We start from the raw sequence: 15,523 nt of genomic DNA, 5'->3' as shown, positions 1-15,523 counted from the left end.
TGCAGTCTTCACGTATGAATAGAATGAACAAAGGTAAATGACAGTATTTACTGTAATTTAGTTGTCAAGAATGATTAGCTGTAAACAGATTGTTTCCTGCAGACTATAGTTTCCTTCACACAATCCACCCCAAAACTTGTGGTTTAGTCCAGAACTCATATCCTAATCAAATGACAATGAATGAAAATTTCATATAAAAGCAATATAACACTGGTGGTAACTGCTGTCCTTGGTTGTATTGGGATTACATTTTTTTAGGTTGTATTGGGATTACTGATGACAAAACATCAATCCTGCAGTTCTGAGATTTTTTTCATCTGGTGTCTTCTGGAAAGCTGTGCTACTTAAAACCCCCATACTGTCTTACTACCTTTTTCTCTTTCCATGATTTTAGCACCTTTTGGTAAGTATGAGTCAGCAGAGTTAAGTATTCTTGGTTCATTGATTCGGTATTACATTATTACCCCATATTTCTGCTCTAGAACTATAACAAGCGGTTGTTCTAGAATGGAAAGATGAACAGTAACATGGAATGATGGGTCTCAGTTTTCAAAAATGTATTACCAGTGATAATATTTTCTTGCTAATACATTTGCCAACAAATTTGAGTTATAGTTACAAGTCAGTTTAATCCCTTGCAGGAATAGAGGCAGGTTGAAACAACACACTTTTTCCTTGAATAACTGTTGTCATACATTACAGTACTACACTGCTAATATAAATAGAAAAAAATGTATATAGAGGCTGAGCTGAAGTTAAATCTCAAAAGCTGCCTTTAACACAGATCGAGTTACCTTCTAAAATAATGAGTTACATTTCTTTCTTTATTTTGAGTATTCTGTTGAAGGCTTTTTAGATTGGTGATTTTTGAGTGTAACATTTATTAAATATATGCTAGCACCTAGATTAGCTCATTAATGTAAACAGGTTTCAGACTTTGCTCACCCTTTTGTCTGTTGATGTTGTTTGAATGCTTCAGCTAAAGGTTAAGGTGCAACTTTTGTGTCACATAGTTGGAATACATTCAATTATTTATTGAAGTTTTTTTTTCCTTTTGAGTTCCAAACAACATTTGTAGGCTAAGGAACAATACAATTTGTCTTAAAAGTTTTTTTTCTGTAAACATTCAAAGAGGGCACATAATAATACCCAAATAACAAACTGCACTGGAAAGAATGTCTGTTGAGTTGAACCCTGCCCACTTCTTTTGAAATAAAGCTGGACTTTGAGTTTTAAATCAGCTGTTTTTAATGCACACTGTGCTAAAGGCTTATCAGCACAGCTAGTGCTGCAAAAAGGGGAGTAAGCATTATAAGTCACTGAACACTTCTTAGTATTGCAGACATGTAGGTATAAAAGGGGGATGTACAATTTGATCTTCTAGTTATGTGCTTCCTAGTCTAGGATGTCAGCTGACTCTTTCAGTAGCCACACATCTTGTGACATCACACTAGGTTTTCTGCTCTCACTCTTGCTTAACTTCATCCCTGCCTGGAGTCTTGTTTGGGAAGCCACTGTTCTTGCACCACGTAATTATCGTACCTGTTTCCCACCTGTCCACTTCATAGTACAGCAGTCAAAGCTTTACTTCCTTTTTCTTCTTATTTCGTCTTTTCCCGGTTAGGGAGCGCCACAGCGGATCACCTGTCAACTCATGATTGGCAGTGGAGTTTTCCGGTGTTGAGTTGCCAGCCCAGTGCCGAACCTTTCCCAGAAGGCACACACATGCACACACTCACACCTAGGGCCAATTTAGAGTGTCCAATCCACCTACAGCATGCCTTTTGGGTGTGGGAGGAATCCGGAGCACCTGGAGGAAACTCACGCGACCACAGAGAGGACATGCAGACTCAGCACAGAAGGCACCCTAGCCGAGGATCGAACTGGAGAACCTCTTGCTGTGAGGCGGCAACGCTAACCGCTGCACCACCACGGCCACCCCAAAGCTTTACTTCCTAATTTACTGTATATATTTTTAAACTCATTTCCATTTATTTTAGTGACAACACTGAGTGTAAGTTGTATGTTCTTAAGGACATTTGGCTTAATTCAAGTTGGATTTTTCATTACAGATTCATAAAACAAGTACACATGCAGAAAAACAAGATTATATGCACACACACATACACACACAACTACCTGCATACACACATATACACACACACCTGCATACACACATATACACATATATGTGTGTATGCATTGTGTGTATGCGTATACTAATATACACACACACGCACACCTGTGTGCAGATACTGAGTTAATTTTGTGCATTAATGTTTAGTTTCAAAAACCTCAATAACAAACAAACAGGGCATGAATTTGTTCAGCTGCAGCTCTAGTATGGAAAATTCCTGTACTTAAAGGTTGTGAAACTATAACTTTCAGTAGTAAATTGCTGCATCCCTAGCGTTAGTCAGCAATATATTTTTTAAAATAAAGCAGCGTTCACTCAGTGTTTTACAAAAATTAGAAAATAACACATTAGGTAAAACTAAAACAAGGAACAAAATGTCAGCATAACATGGATACCCAGTTCTTTTTGGAATCTTTACAAGAGGAATAAGATTAACTAAATTAAAGCAAAAACCTGTTGGGAAAATTATCTGTGACTGCTTAAAAAAAAAAATCTCTAGGCAGGCAGTCACAGACTTACCAGGGTGGCAGATGCCACAGGGATGGAGTTATTTTATTTCAAATACAAGTGGTTAGTGTTAGCCTAATTTTTAATTGAGCTCTTCAGTTTGCATCCCCTCACAAAAAATAGTCTCATTGGTCTAGCTATAGAAAAGGATGACACGCATACATTCACACACGTGAATATGTTTGTGCACCTGCTTGAAAATATACATGCATATGCTTGCACAGACACATACAAGGAGACAGACACATGCAGGAATACACACAAACACACAAACACTTGCACAAATACACATAGGCACATAAGTGCACACATGTACACACACACACACACACACACACACACACACACACACACACACACACACACACACACACACACACACACATTAATGCTGTGATTAGAAGGCTAAGGCTTCTTTTTCCACTGTAGTCATTCCCTTACCTTTCACTAGCACCAAATACAGCATTGTAAAAGATAGTTGCTTTTACCTGATCCAGATTCTGTGTTGCTCAAGGAAAGATAAAGTTCTTTAGGCTCCAAAGTAGTTTGAGCTCACCTTCATTAGCTATAAATGTATCCCAGTGTGGGGGCAAACGTCATTGCACTATGGTGTGTAACAATAACAGTTCTTAGGCTTTTATGCTGGCAGTCTATCACATTTTACAAGCACAGGGATGCTGTCCACCAAAGAAATTGTAAGACTGGAATGTGGAAAGTTGTATAGAAGTTGACTGTTTTCCCAGAGAGATGAAATCTTCCTCCCAGATGAATGCAAATAAGATAGTGTAGTTATTTAGAGCACAAGAACAAAATGTAATAAGATGCAGAGATGTTCCAACCCATTCAGATGCTGCATGGAACACAGAGGGCTTGAGCAGTCTCTTTCTTTAATCTTAAGCAGTTCCATATATGTTAAGACTTTTCCCCAACTGAATGAGTCAAAATGCTTTTAGTTCCCTTTGTGAGCTTCCTTTTTGCCAAGGTCGAGCACCATGTCTTTTGTAAATGTACTGGCAGCCTATGTCACTAGCCACCACCACCCTGCACAAATCAGTCATATGCTCCTTCTCAAACTGCTTACCATACAATAGGGCCCTTCATCAGAGCTAAAAAGACACTTTACAATTCAGATCAAAAGCTGCGATTTCCGCCTACCCCCCTGCGCAAGAAGTAATCTGCGTGGACACAATACACATTACTCTTCTCTTATTGTTAATTGTTCTGGAGTTAGTCTAGTGGAGACCTGAGGCTAGAAAAAATAGTTTTTATGCTAATTAGATTAAAGCCTTTTCCCCTTTAGATTTACAGGATGATGCTTATGATATTTAGACAGTTCTCCTATTCAGAATTTTATGCTTTTTTGACAAACTCAGCTTCATTGAAAGGTAAGAGGCTGACAACATTAAAGTGCGATGCTGTCATTTTTTACACAGCTTGGAGATCATGTGGGCAGATTTAACATAAACATTCCATGTTGGTCAATCATTGCTGCTTGGTCTTAGCCCAGAGAGGTAACTGTTTTCTGGGTAAGACAATGTAGTGCACACTGGGTGATTTCAGTGAAGTAAAATAAAACAGAGCCATAATAAACATTTTCTCTTCATTCTCCACTTTCACTATATTTCTGTGAGAAACATACTTATTTGCAAGAAGATGCCTAACAGTTTTCATGGTTTTACTCTACTAAGTCTTTAAGCAGTTGTTCTGCAATCTATGATTGAAAACTGTTTCCTGTTCTGAGAAATTTTCCTATATAAGCATCTGAAATGCTTGAAAACTCTGCATGGCAGATGGGTAGTTAGGCCAAAAAAACCCCCATAACTGCTATATGAAAAAAAAAGAATAGTCTTTCTCTCGCTTTTTCCTGTATGTCTCAATTATCTATTTATGTTTTTCTCTCTCTTTCTATCTGCTCTGCTTTATAATATAAATAATATTTTGTATTAATGTGCATTATGTGAAGTTGCAAAGGACACAGCAGTATTTTGCGGCACAGTTAGGGATGCCACTGAGACAATATAACTGTACATAATGTTTGCATGTACATCTAAATATCTGTGTATTTTATCTCACACACACACACACACACACACACACACACACACACACACACACACACACACAGCCAGATTCATTTCATTTGATTGAAAACCCAGAATGTCCAAACTCCATAATATAAATTCAAAATATTGAAAGCTATTTAATGCAGGGGAGTCAGTCCTCCATGCTCTCCCATGTAGAGGGCTGTATCCACCCCCCTAATTAAATCTACCTACTCTGAGTTTGCACTACATGGAGGAAAGGGTAAATTCCCATTTTTAATATTTTGGGTTTTCAACATTTTTAGTTTTCAGTCACATGAATAGAATCCATATAACACACACATAAAAACAGGAAAAGGTCACTTGGTCGACTGTTCAGAACACTGAACATTTGGAATGCTGACACAAGTGATGAAATAGTCACATAATTACTGGGTGCCAGCATTACTTTGTTGGAGGTCATACTATAGTGGGGAAAGGGAATTTGCTGTTGGGCAATCTCAGCATTGGTATATATAAACACCTGGGGGGTTGGGGGAACAGGCCTTCATAAAGGTGCAGGGTGGCTTGCCCCTTCAAAAAATGTATATTTATATATATTTTTAATGTGTTTTTCAATTTTTGACTTTCTTTTAAGAGTGATCATTTGTGGTTCGCTGTGTTTTTTTTTTAAACTTGTACACTCATGCATGGATGCAAATGCATTGGCCTTTTTATTTTTATTTATTTATTTTGACATTTGTTAACTGGGTTAGTCTGACTGAGCTTGAGCGCATTTTCAGTGGAGGTCTGAGGAGAAAAGCTCCATAAAGAACGCTTATCAAAGCAGACATAACAGTGGATACAGAAAACTTCAAATACAAGACAAAGTCTAATACAGAGGTAATTGTATATACCAAAAAAACCCACATTGGTTTCACTTTATTGAATAGTAGCAGGGCTCTTGTGTACCAGCAATGTATCCAAAATTGCCTCCTTCTGCAGTTCATATGCATTACAAGTAGCGTATTTAAGTTTGCTTGCAAATCCTGATACTTTGACATTGTGACCCTTTAGCAGCTTCAGTGATTAATACTACTATTATATTCTTTTCTTGGACTACTGTATCTGGTTTTCTTGCATCTATTTTTTAAACTTTTGGTATTGGGTGATCCTATGTGATATTTATTTATTTACATTTGTGTAGTGGGAAGGTCTGACTGGGCCAGAAGTCCATTTTCAGCAGAGGCCAGGGGAGAAAAGCTCCATTACAAAAATTTAACACTTACTATTGAAGTTGTAATGTAACATTTACCATTGAAGTTGTAAAGTAAAATACAGTGGAACATATGGCACAATCACAAAAATTAACAACAGTCAAAAAGTGAACAACAAGTAGGACATGTGTAAAATATGAGAGAGACAATATATTTCAGAGAAATTCGGCTAAACATAAAACATATCAACAGTTTACTTGGCAATCTTGATGTATAAAAAGTGGGAGATAGGAGGTGTCTAGTAGAGGTAGACATTGAAAACTGAAATAGAAAGCATAGTATGGTCAGCTTGGAGTTGTGCAGAAGCAAAGCCAGTTATTGGTTAGGTGTACTATTTAATGTGTGTTGATGGGTGGAATTCCAGGACTTAGATATTTGGTAGGAGAACATAGAATCCCCAAAATTATTGTTGGACTTACTAACTTTCAGTAGTAGTTTGTCAGAAGACCTTAGGATTCTGCAGTTAGAATAGGGCTGTACTAGGTTTTTGAGTGCAGGGCAAATTATCTGGTTCGTGAATGATGGACTGGGCAATAAATAGTTGGTTGAAGCACAGGAGGCTGGGTAGTTTGATCCAATTAGGTTGGATCAAAGCAGAGCAGTGATGCGACCTGTAAGGTTGGTTAGTGGCAAATTTCCAATATTGTTGTAACAGGCTTCTTTTTATAAGGTTTGTGAAAATGGAAGAGGTGTATAGAAGGGTGGAGAGAAGATTCTTTCGGGATATAGAATGACTGGAGGTGCTGGTAAGGTGTGGCTTTACTCTGTATAGTGAGCCCGGTTTAATGTGGACCTTTTTGAAGGTTAGAGCTAAGTGTTTGTTAAATTTTAAACAGTTATCGATTGTGACCCCAAGTAGTTTGGTGTGATCTACAGATTCAGTTGTAGTTTTGTTGGAGGAGTAGATGGCAAAGAGGGGATGGTGATTAGGTGTTTTGTTATTCAAGAAGAGCATCAGTTTTGTTTTATATGGATTGAGTATAAGCTGATACTCAGAATGATAGGTTTCTATGTCAAGGAAAGATTTTCATATCACTAATACATCCAATATGAACTTCATCGCTGTCAATAATGCGTTGTGGCCCTTTCTTTGAAACATACATGATTGAGACTGGTAATAGTAATCATAAGATCTCTGATTGCCATAGTTGTTGTGTGTACTGCAATACTGATGTAAGCTAAGACAAACAAACTGTAAAACAGCATATGTTGTCAGACAGTGAATGTATGCCCTAAAGTGCTGTTACACTATTTGAAGTAGTATGGGTGTGATAGTAAAGAGACATGGATGTATAGTGATCCAAACACAAAAAATGCAGATGCATACATAATGAAGTAGTAGTCGTCATGTTCAGAGTTTTGCCACTGACAGGTTTTATCAGCAATCAACAAAGGGCACTGTACTGTTGTCATTCAGTCTGCATAATGAAATCAGCAACATGACAGGTACATAAATTAGTTGTATAACCTGCAGCTGGGCACATTGAGAGTCCTGTTGTATAGGCTGCATAGCATGTAGCACAAGATAGGTGATAATGACAGACATGTCTGGCATACTGTAATCTATACAGTTATGCTTACATTTGTGTTATCGGTATTACAAGCTGCTTTGTCTGTCTAATCTGATGTGTTTTCATGTATTGGAGTATCCTCTTTGGATGGTATGTTTCTCCTGTTCTTATTCTGTTATATGTTCTGAGCCACAATTGTGCCGTCATCAGTTTCCAATACGTGGTTTACTTACCACAGTTGTATCTGTGGTTTGCCATGTGTCAGACAGCAAGTCTGTGGAGGCCACTGGTACATATTGTACAGTCCACTCACAGAGGGGCAAGGAGATGATCGCAATCAATGGATATTTATATAATATGAAGAGAGAGAGACAAAGGGAAATTAGCACTGTGGCTATAAAGGCAAACTGTCTGAGAGATGCAGGGGTTGTGCAGTGACATTGTACATGTCCAGTGGTAAGGAAATGCTCCAGAGTTCAGCTCATCACTGTCTGCCTGATGTTGCTGAAGTGTAGAAGTATCCTTCAGTGAAAGAGTTACAAAAAAGTGAAGTAATGTCAGGGCAACCGCTTTGATGTAGTCAGTGATGTTGTGTCCACCAGCTCCAATTATGTGGTAGTGGTTATGCCTTCCAGGAAACCTCTGTGCCAAACAGTGAACAGGATTCAGAACAAGGATGTTCGAAGGGGTCATCTATCAACTTTCATGCCTGAAAGGTGTGCATTCAGAGGATTTGCTGCTTAAGATTGTCATTTTTTATCGCTGTATCTTAGAGGAGAGGTCTGGTGTTACAATGCTAGTTTTAACTACAGCTAAGAATGTCAGGGGTCTTTCATTGTTGACCTCGGGTTGGTGAGTTGCTCACATCCTGCATACAAATGAGTACTGAGGCAGACCTAATCAGTGCATGGCTCTTGTTACTCTGGATGGGAGGTCTAAAAGTTTTCCATTTTTTTAATTTATCCAAATGTTTTGTGTTTCAGATATGGTGATGGGAATGGATCCCATTCCTAAGTCAGGGTATGATTACAATTCATGATTAGTAGTGCTTCATTCTTTGATGTGTGCTCTTTGCAGTACCAGCAATGTACCCAAAATTGCCTCCTTGTGTAGTTCATATGCGGTTACAAGTAATGTATTTAAGTTTGCTTGCAAATCCTGATACTTTATGACTTTGGGACTCTTTAGCAACTTCAGTGATTAATACTACTTTTACATTTTTTCTTGTACTACTATTAGTGGTTTTCTTGTATCTATTTGTTAAACTTTTGGTATTGGGTGATCCCATGTGATATGACCTTCATCAGTGTCAATAATGCTTTATGGCTCCCATTTCCAGTGTTTCTCACTGACTGCTATATTGTGTTTGCACAATCACCAGTTAACAGTCATACCACATTATTGTGCTTTTCAGCGATGAGACTGTCATACTCAGCAATGAGATGTGCAGGTGTTTCCTTTTCTGTTTTACAGAACCTGCATTTGTCTGTTTCTCCAGCTTTTTCTATAGACTTTGTATACTGGAGTGTCGCTAGCCCTCTGTCTTGGGATGCCCATTATTAGCCTTTCATCTTTTGGTTTACAGTCACCTGTTCTTAACCACTCTGTTGTGAAATCTTGGTCAACATATGGATGTTCTAGGATTTATCTATACTTGCCACTATATTGGTGCACTTTCCTATTTTCTTTCCTTTTCTTTATATTCTTTTTTATCATTTTCATTTGCTGTTTGACACTTCTCTACTTCTGGTTTGATTTCCACTACAACTTTGCTTTGAAATGCTTTTGGTAAATTAAACAAAAATGTCATCTTAGACTTCTCTTCATGCTTTAGAAATTTCAGTTTGGATCTGATGAGGGCAGCAAATATGTATGCAGTCCTATGACTGCAGACCTGTACATGTATTAGTTTCGAGGAGGCCAATACTGCCTTCAGAGTGAGGGATGTGTGATTTTGTATGCACTGTTTTTATATAACATTTGATAACCATGTGACACTTTTTTTTGTTTTCTTATCCAGTTGATTCAGTGTTGTTTGGGTCTGGTCAAACAAAGCAATGTTATTAAGTTAGAACAGGAAGACCAAATTGATTTGTAGCTCACACTTTATTCCAAGATGTCATCAGTTTTCAGTATTTGATTTAGTCTTCTGAAATATTATTTACTGAGCTTTGTTCTCATTTATTTATGTTTTAATTTTGCCTCCTCTTCTATTCCCAGATAATTATATACACCCTCCTTTTCAAGTTCCGTTATATCATATTCATGTACTGGGCTAATATATTTTGGGTGCTGCAGCTTTTCTTTTATAAATTTTGTTGCCTTTTCACATTTATTAAAACCAAGTGTAATTATTAATTCATCTCAGAAGGTTTTAACCATTTGTAGTTGTGCTTTCCAGTCCTTCTATAACAAACTATATAATTTTAAATCATCCAGAAAACACAGATGAGATGTCTGTAAACAAGACTGATATTTGGATATTAAGCTGCAGCCATAGCCTAATCTTTAAATAAGTAGCGTAATGAGTTAAGGTTAATTCAGAACAGCAATGACACCAAAGAATCACCCTCGAATACCCCCCTTTGAATTTTTATCTCTTGGATAATAATTTGTCATTTATCGTAGTTTAGCTGCAATGCGGTTTGTCATTGTTTCATGGTTACTTTAATGCAGTTGATCAATGTAGAGTGTATCTTCTACATCTGTAAGCATTCCATTATCCATAAATGTGGGATGCTGTTGAATGTTTTTTTTTTGTAATCTATCCAAACTATGCTTAAATTCTTCCCCTTGTTATGGCTTTATTTAATAATACATGATCCTTTGTTCCATGTGACTTTCTTTTATTACCTTTTTTGTTCTATTAAAGTCAAACCAAGTGTAAATGCACCCAACAATAGGATAAAGGCTCCTGTGACACGAAACGTAAAAAAGATAAAAGGTTCACTCCACCACATGCACAGGAACCAAAAATGGCAGCAGCTCACAATGCATTTTGCTGCTGTTTTTTTGGGACAATTGACGCATTTTATTTTGCTTTTTGTGAGCTGCTGCCATTTTTGGTTCCTGTGCATGTGGTGGAGTGGACATTTTTGTTCTATTGCCATAATTGATTTTTTTTTAGTAGCTATAAACTCTGTCTGCATCAATTCCAAATTTTGTATAGTGTTGTTATTGGTCTAGTGTTCTTAGGATGGCTTGCAGGTTTAGTCGTATTGAGGAGTACTGTCAGGTTGGTGTTTGTTCAGGATACGCATTCAAGTCATTTTTACTCAAGACTAAATCTTTTTGTAACAATGTTAATGCCTTTAGCCAAAAGTTAGATACTACATCTGAGCATGTGATTTTTTCATTTAAGAGCTTTTCTTACTTGTGTCTCTATTTCTCATGCTGTTACTTCATCCTATTTCACATCCTCTATGTTAGAGTTTCTTACATTTCTTTTAATGCTTCTGTCCATTCGCTATCTTTGTTATGTTCAATAGGATCGTCATAAATTCTTTTTACAAAATGTATCTATTTCTTCTTTTGGTGTTTCTATTCCTTTTGCTTTGCTTTCCAGTTATTTATAAAACCTTTTTTGGTCATCAATGAATTACTTATTTTGCACTCTTATCTGGATACTTTCTGTGTTATTCTGCTTGTGTGTATATAGTAAATTCTGGTCTGTTTTAATATTGTGCTGCTTTTACTATATCGTTCTAAGCATTTTTGATGAGCTGTTCCCTATTCTCTATTCTTCTAACAGTAATACTCCTTATCTTAGTGGCTTTTATACTTTTTTCTATTTAAAGCTTTCATGGTGACATTCTATTTCTTACTTGATAACACTTCATCTGTTATTAGTTTAGCTGCACAGTAATATACCATATTTATTTGTGTTATATCACATGAATTTATCTTTATAGTCCCGATTACAATCTTCATCTGTTTTATCAGTCTTTCTTCATTTTGTGTCTTATTTAGTTTCTGTAATCTGTTTCCTCACTTTATCTTAATATGTCTATCCATTGCTATTAAATTAAGTAGGTCTTTCCTTTAATCACTTTCTTCTATACTGTGAGCACCTTCCTTGTTTTTACTTACTACTTTCCCATGCTGTTCAATTCTAACTGGACTATCTGATGTTGTTAATCTTCATTCATTCCTTACTGAAGGGTGTCGGTTCCATCCTTGGAACCAAGTCGGCCTTGTATCAAGCTCGTGCCAGCCAAAAAACTCTTGAGCTAAGCTTTTACCCACAGTGCCCTTCCCCCTGTTACCTCAGATCTCGTTTGCCGCGTTGCCGTTAAGCAGTGTCAAGCCAGCTCTCAGCTAAGTACTTTGAACATTTTTCAAACTTCTTATTGTTCTGATATTTTCTTTCTGTATCTTATCGTTATTTACCCACTGTCTTTCTATTAGTGTGTTTTACTATTATTGTATTTTCTTACCATTGTTAGGTAGTCTCTTATACCATGGTTGGTTTAGGCCTTTCCCTCTGCCCTTAAGGTAACTTCTCCCAAATACCATTGTTGGTATTCCCCCTTTCCCTTCTTCTTTCTAAACAAAAAAAAATCTCTTTGTTGTAACTACTATGTTTACTGTTTTTGTTGCGATAGCTGTTTAGTCTACCATGTTGGAAAAGAAAGGAGCTTTTGGTTTTAAACAATGCGACCAGTGTGGCTGCAAAATGCCAACCTCAGACACCCATGTCCCTTGTGTGTACTGTCTGGGTGTACCTCATCTGTCGCTTCAACCACCTTGTTCCATTTGTAAAGGGTTTAGCTCCCGAACCCTCAATGAAAGGAAAAATAAGCTAATTCTTAAGGGTCTCCTTAAGACACCCTTCTCAGAGGCTATCTCTGGGTCAGAGGGCTCGTCCCCTCCCAGTAAAGAACATAGGAAACGACCACATTCAGTTCCTTCATCACCCTCAGGTGACAGAAATCAGGAACTGAAACCAAAAATGCTGAAATTGACTACTACAGGACCAAAATTGATTTCCACAGCTCCATCTGTGGTACCAACTACAGTGCCATCATCAAAATCTGTATCTTTGGTGCCAGTTTTGGCACAGATGAGTATGTCCATGACACCGACCTTACCAAAGCCAGTCTTATCTACCCTGGTGCCATCTTCTATATCCTCATCCCTGGTACCATCCTCGTCGCCACTGGCCCTGACTGTGGCACTGAGCCTGCATATAATTTCTATTCCAGGATTTCCCATACCGGGCACACCTTCGATACATTTCTCCACCCAAGACACTTCGGTGACAATGGACCACTCAGGCAGGACACGATATTCACCAATGGTGGACCCCTTCTTTGGGCAGCAATTTAGCCCCTTCTTGGAAAGACCTGACTCCCCATCAGGGATATTGACTAGATTGACCAAGAGCCTTTCGGAATTGGATATGGTGCATCTTGTGGATCAGCTGCTGATGGTTTGGAGGATTACTACACCTTCCAAAACTCCCCTCCCTTTAATAAATGGGGAGTCTTTCTCCAAGGACTCCAGCATATTTTCCTCCTTTAGCATCTGTGCAGGTATCAAAGCCCCTGGAACCGACACCCTCTTTGGCTCCCATCGCTTCAGTTCCACTGGTGGATCTCACTGTGGTTCCAGAACTGACCCTTTCACCTTAATTTCATTCAGAACTGAGCCTTTCTCAAGATCGTGACTGGACCAAGAGTTCTGTGGTTCCTAGCACGGCATCTATTTTTTCCACGGCACCGTCTATGGTTCCAGGAGTCCCTTTGGTACCGAATCCTCTTGAGACTCCTTCCTTGGCAGCTGGTCTGTTGGAGTGGGGTGTGACCCTGGTTCTGAGGTTGTCCTTCTCGGTTCCAGGCTCCCATCCCTCTTCAGGCAGACTGGCTTTCCAGGCGATGGAGAGGGTGCTTGCCTCTGTAGGCAAATCTTTGGCATCGGAGCATCAGTTATGTCCTTCCTCTGAGCCGCAGCTGACACAAGCCACTCCTTTGAGACGTCCAGCACAAGAGCCTCAGGATACCCTACAGAAGCTCCCGCTGAAGAGGTTCCATGTAAGAGGATGTGCAAGAGGAAGCATGTAGACTCACCTGAGGAGTCTCTCGCCGAGGACATGGACTATGATGAAGGGGAGGGGTCCCCATGGTTGCCCTGTAATGAATTCTCATTTGGAGGCATCCTTGAAATACTGAAACAGAGGGGTGACTGGAAGTCCACCAATCCGTCCTCTGAGGAGTCCATGTTTCTGCAGGCTTTTCGTGCTTGACCCTCTACCACCTGGCTGACCCTACCTGCAGATGAGCTGGTTCAGCTCATTGTGCAGCATGCATGAAAGAGTTCTGATACCATTGAACCAATACCATGAAGGCTGGACAAAATTTTATCTCCTCCCGAACAGCACCCACACTGGTCCAAGGGTCTTCCAGTAGACACGATGGTGGTGGCGGCTGCCACAAAAAAGGAATTGGCTGAGGAGAGACAGACTGTCCACACCACAAACAGGGAGTCTTGGGCGGTGGACGGGTTAGGGCAGTAAGTCTTTGCATCATCGACCTTTGCTGTTAGGTCTTTGAATTATCTGGCACACTTCACCAGGCTTCAGAGATACCTAGTCACCAAACTCTCCGAAACCTTAGCAGGTGCTGTCTCTGACGAGGTCCGCAACAAAATTGCCTCACAGCTAGCTACCCTGGAATCCATATTCAACTCCTCCATGCATCTGATTTCTCATGCCACTGAAGGAGCAGCCAGAGCGGTGGGTTCAGGTGTTGTCATGAGACGTCACACCTGGATGCACCTTTGTGACTTTGCGGAACCTTTTAAGTCTTCTTTCCTTAACACTCCAGTTTAAGCCTCCTCCCTTTTTGGCCTGAAAGTGAAAGACACATTGGCCAGGTGAGAGAAGGATGGCAAGACCCTGTCTGCTGTGGGTGTGCATTTTTCCTCCCCTCAGCGTCCATACTCTAGGAACCAGAGAACAGAACAGAAAGATGTGGCACAAAAAATCAGAGGGTCAATTCTGTGATACACATGGTAAATTCACTCCCCAGGGCAGAGGGGGTAACCCATCTGGAAAGCACCTCTACAGGGGCAGAGGGGGTCTGTGTAACCAGGTTTTTAGAGGTTCATTCTCTAGACAACCCTATCAGCGCTCCTGAGGAGCAGCCTGATTGCTTTCCTCTGGATGCAGTCAGAGGATGTTTTTCCTTGCACCATTCTGCCTGGCTAACAATAACAATGGATTTATGGGTACAATGGATCATAACCAGAGGATACCATGTCCCGTTCAATCTCTACCCAAAGTCACCAAGCTGAATTTCTGACATTCCACCCAGTCAAAGGGAAACAGCAGCACTAGAAATTCAAAAGTTGCTTCAAAAAAGAGTCATCCAGGTAGTCCCACCAGACCAGATAGGATCCAGATTCTACTCAAGATTCTTTTTAGTGCCAAAAAAGACAGGAGACTGGAGACCAATTCTGGATCTTAGCATCCTGAACAAGTTTGTCAAACAAGAGGAATTCCGGATGGTCATGGTTCATGTTTCAGTCTATCCTTCCGTTCTTGGAGAAAGACAACTGGAAGTGCTCAATAGATTTCAGGATGTGTATTACTACATAAAACTGGGCAAACGTTCCAGGAGATTTCTTTGCTTCTGGCTAGGAACCAGTCATTTTGAATTCCACATGCTGCCTTTCAGACTCTCTACAACCCCCAGAGTGCTCACCAAGTTAATGGCAGTAGTAACATCTCACTTGAGACTACAAGGATTCCAGGTGTTTCCATATCTAGACAATTGGCTCCTCACCTCCCCCACCAAGTGTCTACTGGAGATAGCACTAAACTACACTCTCAGACTAGCAGAATCTCTGAGGATCTCAATAAACTGGGGAAAGTGCAACCTGATCCCCTGTCTATCCTTAGAGTTTATCAGAGTGATATTCAACACAAATGCTTGCCTAGTCTCTCTCCAAACCACAGATTACACAGGATAATGTCCCAAATCTGGGTGATACTCTGTCAAAGCCTAGTCCCAGCTGGAACAGTCCTCCAACTCCTGGGCTCCATGGCAGCATCAATTACCGTAGTGCCCT

General features: G+C 39.5%; 1 protein-coding gene across 3 annotated transcripts in view; it reads right to left on the bottom strand.

The window, feature by feature from the left end:
- GJB1 (gap junction protein beta 1) overlaps nt 1–15,523 on the bottom strand; it is a 272,150-nt gene that overhangs the window by 180,447 nt on the left and 76,180 nt on the right. Inside the window, exon 1 of one of the 3 annotated variants that reach the window (XM_044056842.1) lies at nt 3,133–3,580. The exons of the other annotated variants lie outside the window; for them this stretch is intronic. The gene's annotated coding sequence lies outside the window, so the exon portion shown is untranslated. Of the gene's footprint in view, nt 1–3,132; nt 3,581–15,523 lie in introns of those variants that run through there. 3 annotated transcript variants of the gene reach the window in all.

Source organism: Protopterus annectens, chromosome 14.part0 (genome assembly GCF_019279795.1).
Source record: "Protopterus annectens isolate FY-2018-M chromosome 14.part0, PAN1.0, whole genome shotgun sequence".
Classification (NCBI taxonomy): domain Eukaryota; kingdom Metazoa; phylum Chordata; order Ceratodontiformes; family Protopteridae; genus Protopterus; species Protopterus annectens.
Note: the sequence above shows the minus strand (reverse complement) of the source record. Positions and strands in the feature narration are given on the sequence as shown.